This window comes from Acinonyx jubatus, chromosome C1, assembly GCF_027475565.1.
Source record: "Acinonyx jubatus isolate Ajub_Pintada_27869175 chromosome C1, VMU_Ajub_asm_v1.0, whole genome shotgun sequence".
Lineage (NCBI taxonomy): Eukaryota > Metazoa > Chordata > Mammalia > Carnivora > Felidae > Acinonyx > Acinonyx jubatus.
This window is the reverse complement of record NC_069381.1, coordinates 6,576,651-6,592,391: the sequence shown is the minus strand read 5'-3', so window position 1 is coordinate 6,592,391 and position 15,741 is coordinate 6,576,651. Positions and strand designations below refer to the sequence as shown.

At 50.8% G+C, this 15,741-nt stretch overlaps 1 long non-coding RNA gene across 1 annotated transcript; it reads left to right on the top strand.

The window, feature by feature from the left end:
• The first annotated feature begins 6,542 nt into the window (after positions 1–6,542).
• LOC113599134 (uncharacterized) lies at positions 6,543–12,891 on the top strand. The gene is made up of 3 exons (XR_008291947.1): positions 6,543–8,639; positions 8,771–10,783; positions 11,226–12,891. It is a non-coding gene; the product is annotated as an uncharacterized LOC113599134 (long non-coding RNA).
• The last annotated feature ends 2,850 nt before the right edge of the window (positions 12,892–15,741 follow it).

Here is a 15,741-nt window from a genome sequence, read left to right as displayed (position 1 = left end):
AGAAAATGCTGTCCGCGGTGTCCCAGCCTGGCATTTCTCTCCATTTAGGTAGGGGCCGTGGGCTCGGTGTTGTTAAGACGTGCCACAACCTGGGTGAACCTTGAAAACATGGCTGGGAACAGAAGAAGCCAGACACAAAAGGTCACGTGTTGTCGGATTCCATTTACATGAACTGTCCAGAACAGGCAACTTCATTGAGACAGAAAATACATGAGTGGCTGCCAGTGGCTGAGGGATATGGGGGTTGAAATAACTGCTCATGGGGATGGAGTTTCTTTCTGGGTTGACGAAAATGTGCTGGAATTTGATGGTGGCGATGGTTATACGACCTTGTGACTATACTAGAAACCACTGAACAGTGCACGTTAAAATGGTGAATGTATGGGGTGCCTGGGCGCCTCAGGTTGGTTGAAAGCGCGTCTGACCCTTGGTTTTGGCTCAGGTCATGATCCCAGGGTTGTGGGATCGAGCCCCACCTTGGGTTTCACGCCGAGCTGGGAGCCTGCCTGGGATTCTCCCTTTCTCCCTCTGATCCCTCCCCCGACTTGCACGCGCGCGTGCTCTCTCTCTGAAATAAAAATTAAAAATAATAAAATGGTGAAGGCTGTGGCATGTGAATTATAACCCAGTTAAAGAATATATTGTTCAAGTGTTGATTCTCCTCACACTGATCTGTAGGTTCTGCGCAATCCCAGTCAAACGCTCAGCAGGCTTTTTGGCAGACTCCGTGCTGCCAGCGTGAGCCTGACTCGGGGCTCGCACTCACGGCCCTGGGATCAGGACCTGAGCCGAAATCAAGTCGGACGCTCAACCGACTGAACCGCCCAGGCGCCCCGGAAAAGAGGTACTCATTTCAATAAATGTTCCGAAATAACTGAATTATCCCTATGCAAAAAAAAAAAAAAAAAAAAAAAATCAATCCATACCTTGTGTCATATAAACATATGAATCCAAAACAGATTTAAATGTAAAACTTAAAACAACTCCTAGATGACAAGACAGAAGAAAATCTTGTCGCCTTGGGTTAGGCAAGGATTTCTGAGATACGGCACCAAAAGCATATCCATAAAAAAACAAGTTGATAAATCGGACTTAATCCAAATTGAAAAACAAAAACAAAAACAACAAACTTCTGTTATTTTGAAAGATACTTTTACAAGCCTGAAGAAGAAAAGCCACAGGCCAGTAGAAAACATTTACAAATCATGCATCTGATAAAGGGCTCGTATTCAAATACTGTATATAAAGAACTCTGAAAAGTTATTAGGACAACAACCCACTTAAAAATGGGTAAAATATTTGCGCCAAAAAATGCCTATTTTGTTTAATAAACATGTTTTTCCTTATTGGATGGCCAATAAACACATGAGCCAGTGCCAAACTCACTAGTCACTGGGGGAATGCAAATTAAAACCACAATGTGATCTTACTATACATCTGTTTGAGTGGCTAAAATTAAAAAGACCGACCATGCCAGGTGCTGGTAAAGATGTGGAACTCAAACACTGCTGGCCGGAATGTTAAAATAGTACAACCACTTTGGGAAAACAGTTTGGTACTTTTTTTTTTTTTTTTTTAGTTTATTTATTTATTTTGAGAGAGACGGAGACAGCCAACTCGGGGCTTGAACTCACGAAACCATGAGATCATGCCCGGAGCCGAAACCAAGAGTCAGACGCTTAACCGACTGAACCACCCAGGCGCCCCAACAGTTTGGCACTTTAAAAAAAAATTCCGCACAGGGAGCGCCTGGGTGGCTCAGTCGGTTAGGTGTCTGATTCTTGATTTTGGCTTTGGTCATGATCTCGCGGTTCGTGGGTTCGAGCCCCGCGTTGGGCTCTGTGCTGACGGCATGGAGCCTGCTTGGGATTCTCTCTCCTCTCTCTGCCCCTCCCGTGCTTGCTCTCTCTCTCTCTCTCTCTCTCTGTTTCTAAATAAATATTTTTTTAAAAAGTTCCACATACAACTGCTATATGGCCCAGCCATTCTATGCCTGAATATTTACCCAGAAGAAAAGGAAACATATGTCACACAAACATTTGTAAACCAATGTCCGTAGCAGCATTATTTATATAAAGAGCAGAAAACTGAAGGTACCCTGAATGCGCCTAGCAGATGAATGGCTAAATACATTGTGGTATATCCATATAATGGGATATTATTAACACTAAAAATAAACAAGCATATGCAAAAGCATAGATGAATTTCAAAAGAAATATGTTGGACGAAAGAAGTTAGACATAAAAAAGGACGTACTAGTCTGCTGGGCATGCCATAACCAAGGACCCCTCACCTGGTGGCTTCAACCAAAGAAATTTATTCTCTCCCAGTTCTGGAGGCTGGGAAGCTGAGCTCGAGTCATTGGAAGATCTTGTCTCTTGTGAGGTTTCCATCCTTGGCTTGTGGATGGGTCTTCTGGTGTCTTCACCTGGTCCTCCCTCTGTGTGTGTCCTAATTTCCTCTTCTAAATTTTTTTTTTTAATGTTTATTTACTTCAGAGAGAGACAGAGACAGAGTGTGAGCAGGGTAGGGGCAGGGGGAGAGATACACACAGAATCAGAAGAAGGCTCTGGGCTCCGGGCTGTCAGCACAGAGCCCAGTGTGGGGCTTGAACTCATGACCCGCGAGATCATGACCTGAGCCGAAGTCTGACGCTTCACCGAATGAGCCACCCAGGCGCCCCGTAACCTCCTCTTCTTGTAAGGACACCAGTCCTGTTGGATGAGGGCCCAACCTAATGACCTCATGTTAACTCAGTCACCTCTTCAAAGGTCACATCTCCAAATATAGTCCCGTTCTGGGGTGCTGTGGGGGGGGGGTCAGGGCTTCCAAATAGGAATTTTGGGGCGGGGGACACAATTCATCTCATGACAGAACTGCGTGGTTGCATTTGTATAAAAGTCTAGAAAATGCAAGCTAATCTGGAGGGACAGGAAGCAGAGCAGTGGCTGCTGGGGGCTGGGGGAGCTGCAGGGGTGAGGGGACGAGGTGACAAAGCGGCCTGAGGAACCTTTTGGGACGGATGTATCTGTTCATTATCTTGGTTGTGGACATGTTTTCACGGGTGTCAAAAGTTACCGAATTGCACACTTTAGATACGTGCTGTTTATTGAATGTGAATTGTACGTCACACCCGGAGGTATTAAAAGTAACAGCAAGGGTTTAATTCTAAAAGGCAGCCTCCAAGTGTCTTGGGCCCGGTGCCACGTCCGGCAACATCCCGTTCGCCTCTGTTTACGAGGACCTGATGGTTGAGAGGGTGCCCCCCACCCACTTACCTCCTCCCCTCGGGCCATACTCCGCACCGCCTGCTTTCTTGCAGCCCAGCTGACCTTGCAGACCCAGGGAGGACGCCGTCTCCTCCATCTGGGACCCTCCCGCCCCTTCCTCACGTTTGAGATCTCAGTGTCCTCTTTGTGGTTGGCCACAGTCTCGAACACCCCTCCCTCAGCCCCGGAACCTGTGACTCCAGGGGTCATATTCAATTGTGGGACACAGCTCACCTTAAGATGGGAAGACACGCGCCCTCAAAGGCAGAGCACTTCTGTGGCTGCTGGCGGGAGGGGAAGTCCCGAGAAGCAAGCATGGGCAGGACCGGATGGGCCTTGGCTGCACGGACAGGAACGTGGGTGTCCCCCAGTTGCTGAGGGCGACCCTCAGCTGACAGCCAGCGAGGAGACAGGGACCTTGGTCCTTGCTCTACACGCAGTGTCCATATGTTGACAAAACCTCATCCCACTGTGATTAGGAGGTGGGGCTTTAGGGGGGGTGATTGGGTCAGAAGGGTGGGCCCCTCATGAGTGGGATTCGTGCCTTCATAAGAGACCCCAGAGAGCAATCCTGCTCCCTCCTGCCATGTGAGGACACACGGCGAGGCTGGCAGTGAACCAGGGAGTGGGCTCTCACCAGACACTGAACCTGCTGGCACCTTGATCTTGGACTTCCCAGCTTCCAGAACGGCGGGAGAGAACTCTTTAAGCCCTTAGTTGTTCTGTTGTAGCAACTGGAAGAGACGAAGACGGGTCTTTGTGAGCAAGAAACCAGACTCTGAACAATGGACTCCAGCCTGGAAGTGGATTCTTTCTGAGAGCTTCCAGATGAGAGCACAGCCCTGCCGACGCCTTGGTTTTGGCCACGTAAGACCCTGAGCGCGGAGCCCCCTTGAGCCCGCCCAGACTTCTGATCTGTAATAAATGGGTGCTGTTTTAGATGGCTGAGTTGTGGTAGCTTGTTAGGTAAATGAAGTCAGAGAGGAGTTTCCTGACCGTCCTGTCCCAAGCAGCCCCGCCCTTAACACCTTTGTTATTTTCTCTCAGGTCCTCTGGTACCTGCTGAGTAGTAATGTCAGTTTCATGGGACTCTCTCTCATGCCAGAACTTAGCCCATAAGGGCAGAGCCAGTGTCTGTCTTGTTCATCTGTGGATCCCGAGTACCCAGGACTAGCCTGACTTGCAATTGGTTCTTTTTTTTCCGTTTGCTTTTTAAAGTTGATTTATTTCAAGAGCGTGCGCGCGTGCTAGAGAGCGAGCAAGGGAAAGCGAGTGGGGGAGGGACGGAGAGAGAGCGAGAGAGAATCCCAAGCAGGCTCTGCACTGTCCTCGCAGAGCCCGATTCGGGGCTCGATCCCACAAACGGTGAGATCACGATCTGAGCAGAAACCAAGAGTTGGACGTTTTACCGCCTGAGCCCCCCAGGCTCCCTGCAACCGGTTCTTGATCAGTGTTCATGAAAGGATGCATGATCCCTAAAGATCGTGCACGCTGATCAAGGGGTCTTCGTCTTCCCTGCTCTCTTCTTTCTAAAGGGTGCAACTCGAAGTGCTAATTTGCACTGGAAGGCTTCTCATCAGATGTTAAAACAAAGCGGGCTTTTAAAATTCCTGGTATTAATTTCATCTAACCAAGGCTGTTGGCTGGCCAACTTTTCTCAGCTAACATTGAAATTTAGCCCCAGGACTTTTGAAAGACTCTCTCTGGAAAGATCCAGTGATACTGTTGTTTTGTAAAACATGACTGACCAATTCTTGGGACTCCTGAAAAGTGAAGAGGGGTGGAAAATGGTCTGGCGGTTCCTGGAAAGGTTGGATGTGGAGTTTCCACATAATCTGGCATTTCCACTTCTTGGTATCTACCCAAGCGAAATGAAAACATGTATAAACAAAATCGTGTTCATGAGTGTTCACAGCAGCATTATTCATCATCGCCCCAAAGTGGAAACCCAACTGGCCATAAATTGGTGAATGGAGAAATAAAATGTGGTATATCCGTGCGGCGAGACGTTATTCGGATGCGAAAAGAAATCTGGAACCGATGTGTGCTATGCATGGGTGAACCTTGGAGACGTTATGCTAAGTGAAGGAAGCCAGACACAATTTGTGTGTCCATTTATGTGAGATTCCATTTATGTGAGATGCCCAGAACAGGCAAATTCCTAGAGAAAGCAGATTAGTGATTGCGCGGGGCTGGAGGCAATGGGATGTTGACTAGAGCTTGGGTTTTTTTTTTGGGGGGGGGGGATGAAAATGTTCTGAAATGGACTGTGGTGATGGATGGACAACTCTGCGAATATTCTAAAAATATTCTCAACGTATAACTCGCCTACAATGGCACGTGAATTAGCTCTCAGTGAAAAAATTATACCTCGTCCAGGTGTGAGGGTGCATGGAAGGCCCTCTTGCCTAATTCCTACCGAGTCTGTCGCTGGGCCGTCCAGGGAATTTCAGAATGCTTGGAAGGAACCCCCTGCCTCAATAACACTTATGGCAGAGGGAGGACTTCTTCCTGGATCCCCATTACTCTGGGTTCACTCACGCCCACGGTGCTCCCTGTCAGTGTTACACAGAGACAAATGGTCGTGCATTTATTTTTTATTTATTTATTTATTTATTTATTTATTTATTTATTTATGTTTATTATTATTTTAAATGTTTATTTATTTTTGACAGAGGGCGAGAGCGGGGCAGGGGCAGAGAGAGAGGGACACAGAATCTGAAACAGGCTCCAGGCTCCGTGCTGTCAGCACCCAGCCCGACGCGGGGCTCGATCCCATGAACCTCAAGATCGTGACCTGAGCCGAAGTCAGACGCTTAACCGGCTGAGCCACCCAGGCGCCCCTATTTATTTATTTTTAATTTACATCCAAGTTAGTTGGCATATAGTGCAATAATGATTTCAGGAGTAGATTCGAGTGATTCATCGCCTATGTATAACACTCAGTGCCCTCTTTAATGCCCCTTGCCCATTTAGCATCCCCCCCCACAGCCCTCTGACAACCCTCAGTTTGTTCTCTGTATTTAAGAGTCTCTTATGTTTTGTCCTCCTCCCTGTTTTTATATGATTTTTGCTTTCCTTCCCTCATGTTCATCTGTTTTGTGTCTTAAATTCCACATATGAGTGAAGTCATATGATATTTGTCTTTCTCTGACTGATTTCACTTAGCATAATACCCTCCAGTTCCATCCACATTGTTGCAAATGGCAAGATTTCATTCTTTTTGACTGCTGAGTAGTACCCCATTGTATATATATATACCACATTTTCTTTATCCATTCATCCATTGATGGACATTTGGGCTCCATACCTTGGCTATTGTCAATAATGCCACTGTAAATATTGGGGTGCATGTGCCCCTTCGAAACAGCATACGTGTATCCCTTGGATATATACCTAACAGTGCAATTGCTGGGTCGTAGGGTAGTTCTATTTTTAATTTTTTGAGGAACCTCCATACTGTTTTCCAGAGTGGCCGCACCAGTTTGCATTTCCACTAGCAGTGCAAAAGAGATCCTCTTTCTTCGCATCCTCGCCAACATCTGTCGTTGCCTGAGTTGTTAACGTTAGCCCTTCTGACAGGGGTGAGGTGGTATCTCACTGTGGCTGTGATTTGTCTTTCCCTGATGATGAGTGCTGTTGAGCATTTTTTCATGTGTCGGTTGGCCATCTGGATGTCTTCTTTGGAGAAGTGTCTATTCACGTCTGTTGCCCATTTCTTCACTGGATGATCTGGTTTTCGGGTGTTGAGTTTGATGAGTTCTTTATAGATTTTGGATACTAACCCTTTATCCGATATGTCATTTGCAAGTATCTTCTCCCATTCCGTCGGTTGCCTTTTCGTTTTGTTGATTGTTTCCTTCACTGTTCAGAAGCTTTTTATCTTGATGAGGTCCCAGTAGTTGATTTTCAGGTGTTCTTTACGAGAATCAAATCATTCCTGGATGGAATCTCAGTTTGGGACCTGGAAACGTCAGGCATGAAAATCTGAGCCTGGAGAGTTTCTTGCAGCAGTAGGGGCCCATCCAGATCTCACTCCCTGTAACTTCCCCTCGACTTCAAGTCCGGGCCTGGAAAGAACAGAATCCATTTCTGGCCTTTCATAGACTTTTCCACCGGACCCAGGAGGTGAGTCCTGGTGTTGGGTTATTCCGAGACCATGTCCCTTTACAGGCACGTGGCATTTGCTTTTAATCTTCCCTGGGACTTTCTATAATCGTATCTGACAAGTACTTTTATCCCAGATGGACCGAGATGCTTGGTTCAGCTTGAAGGTTCATCAGGCAGACCTGATGTCTGCCCAGTCCTCAGCCTGAAGGAAAACTCTGGGCTGCAGCATGGGTGGCTGGCTAGGATAGAGTCATGGGTCCTGTGGAGAGCGTCTGAGACCACAAGACCTGAGCCCTCTCGACTGTCTGGCTATCCATGATCTCAGCCCTTCACTGGTCTGTGCATCTCCCATTGGGATAAACTCATCCCTCCCCATTTGGCCACGATCTCAATGAGGTATTCCAAGATTGAGCCACGTCAGCTTCGAGTTTCCCGAAGGTGAAGACTCCGAAGGGCTTTGTGCAAAGGTCTTGATCTTGGGGTTTGCACACAGGTGGAGGATGTTAGAGCCTGGGTCCTCTGTAGGTGGAGGCCGGTGCTGGGTGCTATGATCCTCTCTCGCCAGGGGGCGCCACACTCCTCCTCTATCTGTATCCCTGTCTTGCTTCCAGATTTCAAAGGCTTGGGAAAGGGGGTGGCGTACCTTCCAGACTCTCGGTCACTCCACTTTGTAAACTGCTTACGGGCCTCAAAGTTTCCTAGTGAATAGGCTGACGATTTTCTGAGAGAAAACACAGCTGACCTACCTGACAAGGGCTCTTTGATAAGATAACAACAGCGGACTGCAAACCCCCTTTCCTTCTTGGTTTCCATTCTGGTTTCTGTTCCATTCGACGACTCCAAAGTACTTTCCCCCTTCTCCAAGTATGGCATCAAACCCTTCTGGAGTCTTTAGTGGAGAAGAGGACCCGAGACAGTGGACTTGGCAAAAAAGGAGGCTCTCTCTCAGAAGAGTCTAAACACACCCTCGTTAGTCCTGGGTGCAGCCAGTATGCCAAGAAACCACATCGAGACTTCTTCCTCAGTGGCTCTTGGTTGTTACAAGGAGACCACGCTGGAAGGTCTCGGCCACACGGGAGGTTGGGCCCCGCTTCTCTACCACGTGTACCTGGAGACGTCGGTCTGAGGGGACACATTCTCCATTGTCACAGTTCTCATTGTCCACGGGACTGCAGGAGGGGAAGCTGCTCAGGAGATTTGGGGGGGCCCAGTCAGGGGTCCCGAGAGGGTGAGAGGTGAAGCCACCCCCTCGGAGAGGGGGTCTCACCTCTCCTACCAGGTGACCAAGAGGCGGGGCCCAAAATGGCGTGTGAGAGCGTTACGTGTGTAAAAGTCACAAGAATGAAAACCTTGGGGTCCTGTTCCCCCGGCTCTCCCAGTAGATACAGGAGTTCACACCCACCCCCGGGAGCCGGGCCTGAGAGCAGGCAATGGTCGTAGCCCGTGGGTACGTATTGTTTCCTAAATTCCCCGAGGCGGCTCGTCTTGCCCCTTCTCTTCCACCATGGATGTTTGCACCAGTGACAGGTTCCTGGCCGCACCAGACTCCACATGGTTTTCCCACCTAGCCCCGCACCCACATTCTCCCTGGAGCCTGGGACCTCGGGGTGGACGCCCCCGGACGCTCCACCAACTAGATATTTTATTTTTTATATATTTCTTTAAAGTTTATTTTTACTTATTTTGAGAGAGAGATAGAGAGCGAGTGGGGGAGGGGAGGAGAGAGAGGGAGACAGAATCCCAGGCACGTGCTGTCAGCGCAGAGTCTGACTTGGGCCTCGAACCCATGAACTGTGAACTCATGACCCAAGCCTTGGGGTTTTTTTTGTTTTTTTGTTTTTGTTTTTTTTCCTCATTTCACTGCTTGCTCATGGACCTGGGACCTCTCTCACCCACCTGCCTTCCTCCTCCTTGGGACCTGGGTCGGCCTCTGGTGGGATTGATGTTGCTTTCCCACACTTGCATGGTGGCCTTCTGGATGTCTCTGCACCCTCGTCTTAACGCACCTCCCTCGGTGCCGCCAACTGGTGTCGGCGCCCTTTGAGTGGTGGCGGGTGGGGGTGCTCCTGGGAGTGGCTGGGCCCAGCGGCATCCAACTCTCTCATTTCCCGGCTCCTTCCACCAACCCCTGACCACGCCGAACAGATATGGGACAGAAGTACTCAAGTGAGGCGGGGAGGGAGTCTGGATTACATGGAAAATCCTTGCCGCTTTCCAAGAAGAAATCAAGAGTTTGTATCAAACACCTGAGGGTCAGGACAGGGCTTTTCAGCAAGTTCCCAATCTCTGTAGAAAGTCAAGGTCCGCGGAAAATTCGACACCCACGCGAGCCAGCGGACTGAGATGGCTGCCGGTGGAAATGAGCTCTGCTGGGGACAGCCCATGCCTGCCAGCCCTAAGCCTCCTCCACTGCCCTGGCCTGGGCACTGCCGGGCTCTTTGCGTTCCCGGCCCAGAAAACAATCCCGACCTGGGTCGGGGGCCCTCTTGGCTTCCCCCTCAAAACGTACAAAGCCCACATTTTCTCCTTCTCTCTCTTTGCACCTTTCTCATTGTGTCATTGTGTTCCCCGATCCCTGATCACCTCCGGGGCTTAGCCAGTAAGCCTCTCCGTCATGTCCAGCTCCAACCCAAGAGGCTTAACTTTTCCTATCTAAGGTCATCTGGAAGACCTGTCCTGTCTGCTCCCAGCCCACATAGACCTGTTCTGTCTCCATCTTTCTGCATATGTATAGTGGGGCCGGCCCTGGAGCCAGAGACTAAATACCAAATTGCCTTGCTCTGCGTGAAGTCTTCTCCTGTTAAAGAGCAAATTATTCAAAGACACTTGTTCGAGACGGTAAGACAGACTTTAATCCAGGGGTGGGGGGCATGGCAATAGGCGCAAGGACCCCTGTGGTGGAGATTGGACTCCATTCTGAATACAGCAGGGGCAAGTAGGAGATTAGAGCCAAGGAGTAGGGTGGGGACAGAGGATGGTAAATCACTAAGAGGAAACATCAGGGGTGAAGGGGGTCCTCGCTAAACCCACCCAATGGGGTTCTTGCTGAAGGCAGGCCAGGGTGGTCAGACGTCACCTGGGGGGCAGTGGGGGTGAGGAGCCCCATCAGGCATCGAGGGTGGGGGTTCTTGGTGATCTGACTCAGCAGGAGTCATGTGGGAACGAGGAAGGGCACCGCTTGGGGTGGGAGACGTTTCAAGAGCCGGGAAAAGTTTGTTCCAGCAAAGAATCTTGGTCTCCAACATTTGTCCCAAGGATAAGCGGTGAGGGATAGAAATGATACCACGCAGGGCCCCGCCATGCCGTGGTTTCGGGAAGATGAGTTTCTCACCTCCTGGAGCGCGCATCCTCGTCAGGGAGCAAAAAGTCTTTGTTTAGGAAAATAACCCGCTAAGGGGTGAAAGGTGAGGCCTTCAGAGTTAAGAGAAATGGGGACCAGGAAACAAAAGCCCCCCAAAGCCTTGAGCTGCTCTGCATAATACAAGAATGGGCATCTGGGGAGAAGGAGGAAGGGGGTGTGAAGAGGCCGGAGGCAGGGGAAGCAGGGCTGGAGGCCAGAACTAGGTTGGCAGAGACAGCGTCAGGGGGTTTCGGAACAAGGAAGAGGCTAATAAGCCATTTTCCTCGCATTTGTAAACTTGCTCGTCTCCCCAAGCCTTCAGCGAGAATACGCAGAGAAGTCTTCCGCTGATAGCGTTATTACTGTTACTTGGGCTCATCCGGGGGGATCGCAGCGGGCAGAGTCAGAGCCGGGGACAGACCCGGGGCTGGGCGGTGGGAAGAAACTTGGGGACGGTGCCTACAGCTGCCACCCGCTTGTAACAAATCTGCCTGGGCTCATCTCAGGGATGCCCCGCATGCCGCCTGGAGACAGGGATGCCACCGCGCGAATCTGCTCCTTCAACAGACATTTATGGAACACCGGCTGCATGCTGGGGGTGCTGCTGCAGGACGCTGAGGACGCAGGAGGAACCTGCGCACAGATCCATGGTTTCTGTCGCTCCCCAGGTGATGACAGCTCCCTTCCCTAAAAGCTTTGCCGGCTCCTCCTGCCTGAAGGTGATGTCTGAACAACTCCAGACGATGGGTGATGACCCTTCACAGCCCAGACCCAGCTCACCTGTTCGGCCCCTCCTCTGAAATCCCTCAGGAAGTCCCACTACCCTGAGATCACGTCTGATTCCTGGATGTTCCTGGAATGCATCAGGCGGGCTGCAAAGCCTCCACACCCCGAATTCCATTCCCACAGCCTCCACACCTTCTCCCCTGCACCTTTCCTGCCGATCCTTCCAAGCCAGGCTAGGGGACACTGGCCTCGTGGCTGTCCCTGACTATGCCTATTCTCCCCACCCAGCCCCCCTCGCTCCCCCCAACCCAGCAGCCACCATCATGCTGGCCTCCGGGCTCCAGTGGTGCTCCCGGCTGGCAGGGACGGACCGGATCCTCGTGAGTTGCTTCCACGGTCTCTCCTCCTCCTGAACTGTACCAGGGAGAAGACCCGTGTCTTGTTTGTCTCAGTGCCCACCCAGCACCGGCACTCAACGAGCCTCTACCGAGTTGAGCTGTCTGGGCAGCGAGGGCGAGAAATCCTTTTACCTAAGGATCTAAAGAACTTTCCCCAGTGTTGGGAAGACAGGAATATCAACTATGGCTGCAGCCTCCTCTCCGGTGAATTTTCATTCAACTCCCAGTATAAATAGCTCCCTTTCCCCCTATCAGAAAACATCTGCTCCCACTGAGCTGCCCAGGCCTGTACCAGCACTATAAATATCCTGGCCGTGTCTAGCCTGCCCTGGCACAGGGGCCAGGAGAACTTGGAAAGAGTTGAACACCAAGCGAGGTGAGGGCAGCCGGAGTGAAGAAGCAGAATTGCCCCATCTCCCCCTCTTGCGCCCCCAGCCACAGGCCGACAACGCTTCCCGCGTGGGCTTGGAACCCCCCACGGTAGTCCTGGGAATTTGGCAGAGGCAGTCAGCTACCCCTGCTCTCCTGGGTTTCGACACAGCGTGTGATGCAAGGACCCCGCTCACGTCTCAGAGGCTGAGATGCGGCTTGAAACTCAATTTGAGCCAGCTCTCCCCATTCCGGCGGGGATCTTGCAGGATGGGAGGTGATAGGGCCTTGAGAGCATTGCCTTTCATGCACATTTATGCGGAATCGTGTGATGCTGTGCTCCTCGAAGCTACTCCTTAAACTCAATAAACCGAAGGGCTGAAGTCCACATGGTGGCGTGGTCTAGAATCTGCACACATTTCCGAGGTGGAAAAAGGGAGGCTAGTGTTGGGGAGAAGGGACCTGGGAAACAGCCTCCATCTAAAAACACCAGCCGCAGGGGCGCCTGGGTGGCTCAGTCGGTTGAACGTCCGACCTCGGCTCAGGTCATGATCTCACGATCTGTGGGTTCGAGCCCCGCGTCGGCCTCTGTGCTGACAGCTCGGAGCCTGGAGCCCGCTTTCGGATTCTGTGTCTCCCTCTCTCTCTGTCCCTCCCCTGCTTGCACCCTGTCTCTCTGTCTCTCTGTCTCTCTGTCTCAAAAAATAAACATTAGAAAAAGTTTTGTGAGACACCAGCTGCTGACATCACATGCCATGTTTGTAAAACCAAGCTGTGGCACAGAGAGGGCTTCCGGGTACCCTGGAGTTGAAAGCCTCTTCCTCACTCTCCAGGGCCTGTTCAACACTCCCTGGGGGGGGGCTGATTTCTCTTCAATCCCCCTCCCCCGCCGGTGAAATGTCTGGGAGCCCGGTGACCCTCTAGCAGCTGCTGGAGAACAAACAGTTCGCTGATCACTTCGAGTCTACAGGGTCTCTGTGCAACAGAGAGAGTCACTGAAGTGAAATTTCTTCCCTCCCAGCTCGGCTGCTCCCAGTCAGAAGAAGCTGTGTTTGGCAATGGTGGGGGGCTGGGGGGTGGGGGGCCCACCCCGTGTGTAAGGAGCCTGACTCCTCCAGGGAAACAGAACTAACAGGTGTATTTACACTAAGGGATCGGCCTCCGAGGGTTATTGGGGCTGAGAAGTCCCAGGTTTGCATTTGGGGAGCGGGAGACTCTGGAGGGCCGATGGTTCTGCTCTGAGTCAAGTCCAAAGGCAGAAGACCAACGTTCCGGCCGGAGGGACGGTCAGACAGAGCGCGAATTCTTTCTTATTCAGGCTTCCAGGGGATTGGCTGGGGCCCGTTCACACCCGGGAGGGTTCCCTGCTTTACTGTCTACCGACTGACTCACGTGCTAACCTTGTCCAGAAACACCCTCACAGACACGCCCAGAAATAACGTTTGACCAAATATTTAGACACCTTGTGGCACGTCAAGTGTACACACACAATTAAGCCTCACACTTGATTTCCTCACAGTCTTAAAAAAAATTTTAAGAGTTTATTTATGTATTTATTTATTTTGAGAGAGAGAGAGAGAGAGAGAGAGAGCCCGCAGGAGAGGGGCAGAGAGAGAGGGGCACGGGGGATCCAAAGCTGATCTCTGCTCTCAGCACAGAGCTGGACGCGGGGCCGGAACTCATGAGCTGTGAGATCATGACCCGAGCCGAGGTCCGACACTTAACCGACTGAGCCACCCAGGCGCTCCAAAGACAGAATCATTTCTTAACATCCTGTTCCCTTTGGAGTAGCTGAGGGTAGTGGGCCAGCAGTTAGTTGTAATAATACAGTCTGTCTTCTTTGGCTTAATTATGTTCCAAGCGTTTCCAGTGTTCTTTGATTGCCACTGTGACCCCCGGGGAAGGGAAGGTTGGCAGTGAGAGAGCCTTTGTGCGCTAGGGTACTAGAGGCTTTACAGAGGTGGTTGTTCACCTCACAGAATCAGGTGGAGGAAGGAAAAAGGCGAGGGGCATTGCCAGTCTTTTTCAGAAGAAAAGCAAAGCCTTTCCGGACGGCCTCCGGAAGACACCCCCCGAAGCGTGCATCGGTAGGACTGGGCCAAGGCAGAATCAGTGGAGATGGGCAAGGGGGGGGGGGGTGGAGGGGGCTGGGAAAGCCAACGCGTCAGTCAGGGTGACAGTCTGCATCTGTCTCCCTGAGCAGCTCATCCCACCTGAGGTGGTGACTGTGCTCAGGGGAACCTTCCGCATCCTCCCCCCCCACTCCTCCTCATTATCAGATATTAATGGGTTCTCACGAATGATGCCACGTAGATAAGGCATTGGACGTGGGCAAATTAGATTCTGTCCTGATTCCTGTACGGTCCCGGTGGAGTCAGACACGTGGACGTTACACTTTTGACTCTCACCATCCATAGTAGTAAGTTGTGGTGTTTCAACCTTGGCTCCGGAAAATTCGGATGTTGCACAGTGACCTGGATGTAGCGGGAAAGGACTTCGAGGTGTGAAAATGGGTATCAAGCCATTAAGAGAGAAGAGCGAGGTTCTTTGGAACACCTGACAAAAAATGGGAGATAGCCTTACTCTTTGTTTTTATTATTTTATTTTTACTTTATTATAGAAATATTTTCTTAATACTTGTTTTAGTCTGAAATTGGTTCTATGTATCTGTGTAGACCTTTCTAAATTTTTTAAAATTGTTTTTAAAGTTTTAATGTTTATTTACTTTTGAGAGAGACAGAATGCAAGCAGGGGAGGGTCAGCGAGAGAGGGAGACACAGAATGCGAAGCAGGCTCCAGGCTCTGAGCCATCAGTACAGAGCCCGAGGCGGGGCTCCAACTCACCAGCCGTGAGATGACCTGAGCCGAAGTCTGACACTTAACCGAATGAGCCTCCCGGGCGCCCCTCTGAGCAGACCTTTCTAGGTAGAATTGTTGGATAGGCTGCAAGTAGTTGAATTTCTGGTCTAAAATTCGTTTTTTGGTCCGATTTCTCTGGGGGATCATGTGATTCCCTGGAAGCCGGCTGGCTACACGCTCCGGCTGGTGCGTTCAACGTTTAAGTTACTACTTCGGTTTACTCAATATTGTCTTTCAGGCCTGCAATAGCCTCAAAGTTACCGGACTCCATGATGGTAGAGACACTTTGCTGCCGGAAAGAATCCGGATGATAACGTGATGAGAGCCTTTTAAAATCTATCCGTGATGGCATTATTACGTTTTTTTTGGGGGGGTGGGGGGCATCCTCCCCACTGAAATCAGGATCAGCAATGAGGTGCAGGCATCGGAGAAAATGGAGATGTGGATGCCGGTGTCATGAGGTCTGTGGGCAAGTGGCCTTGCTAACGTCGCACTCCTGACGCAGACAGGCCGATGCCTCCTGTCCCTGGCACTTTCTCGGCAGCCAGGAGATCCCGGGGAGGAGCGAGGGGGATACTCCCATGTGCCGTTCCTCCCCATCCGCCCAAGTGGGAACGTAGCTCCGCCTCCCTTGGGAGAGAAACGGGGGGAGGAGGGGTGTATGGGGTGG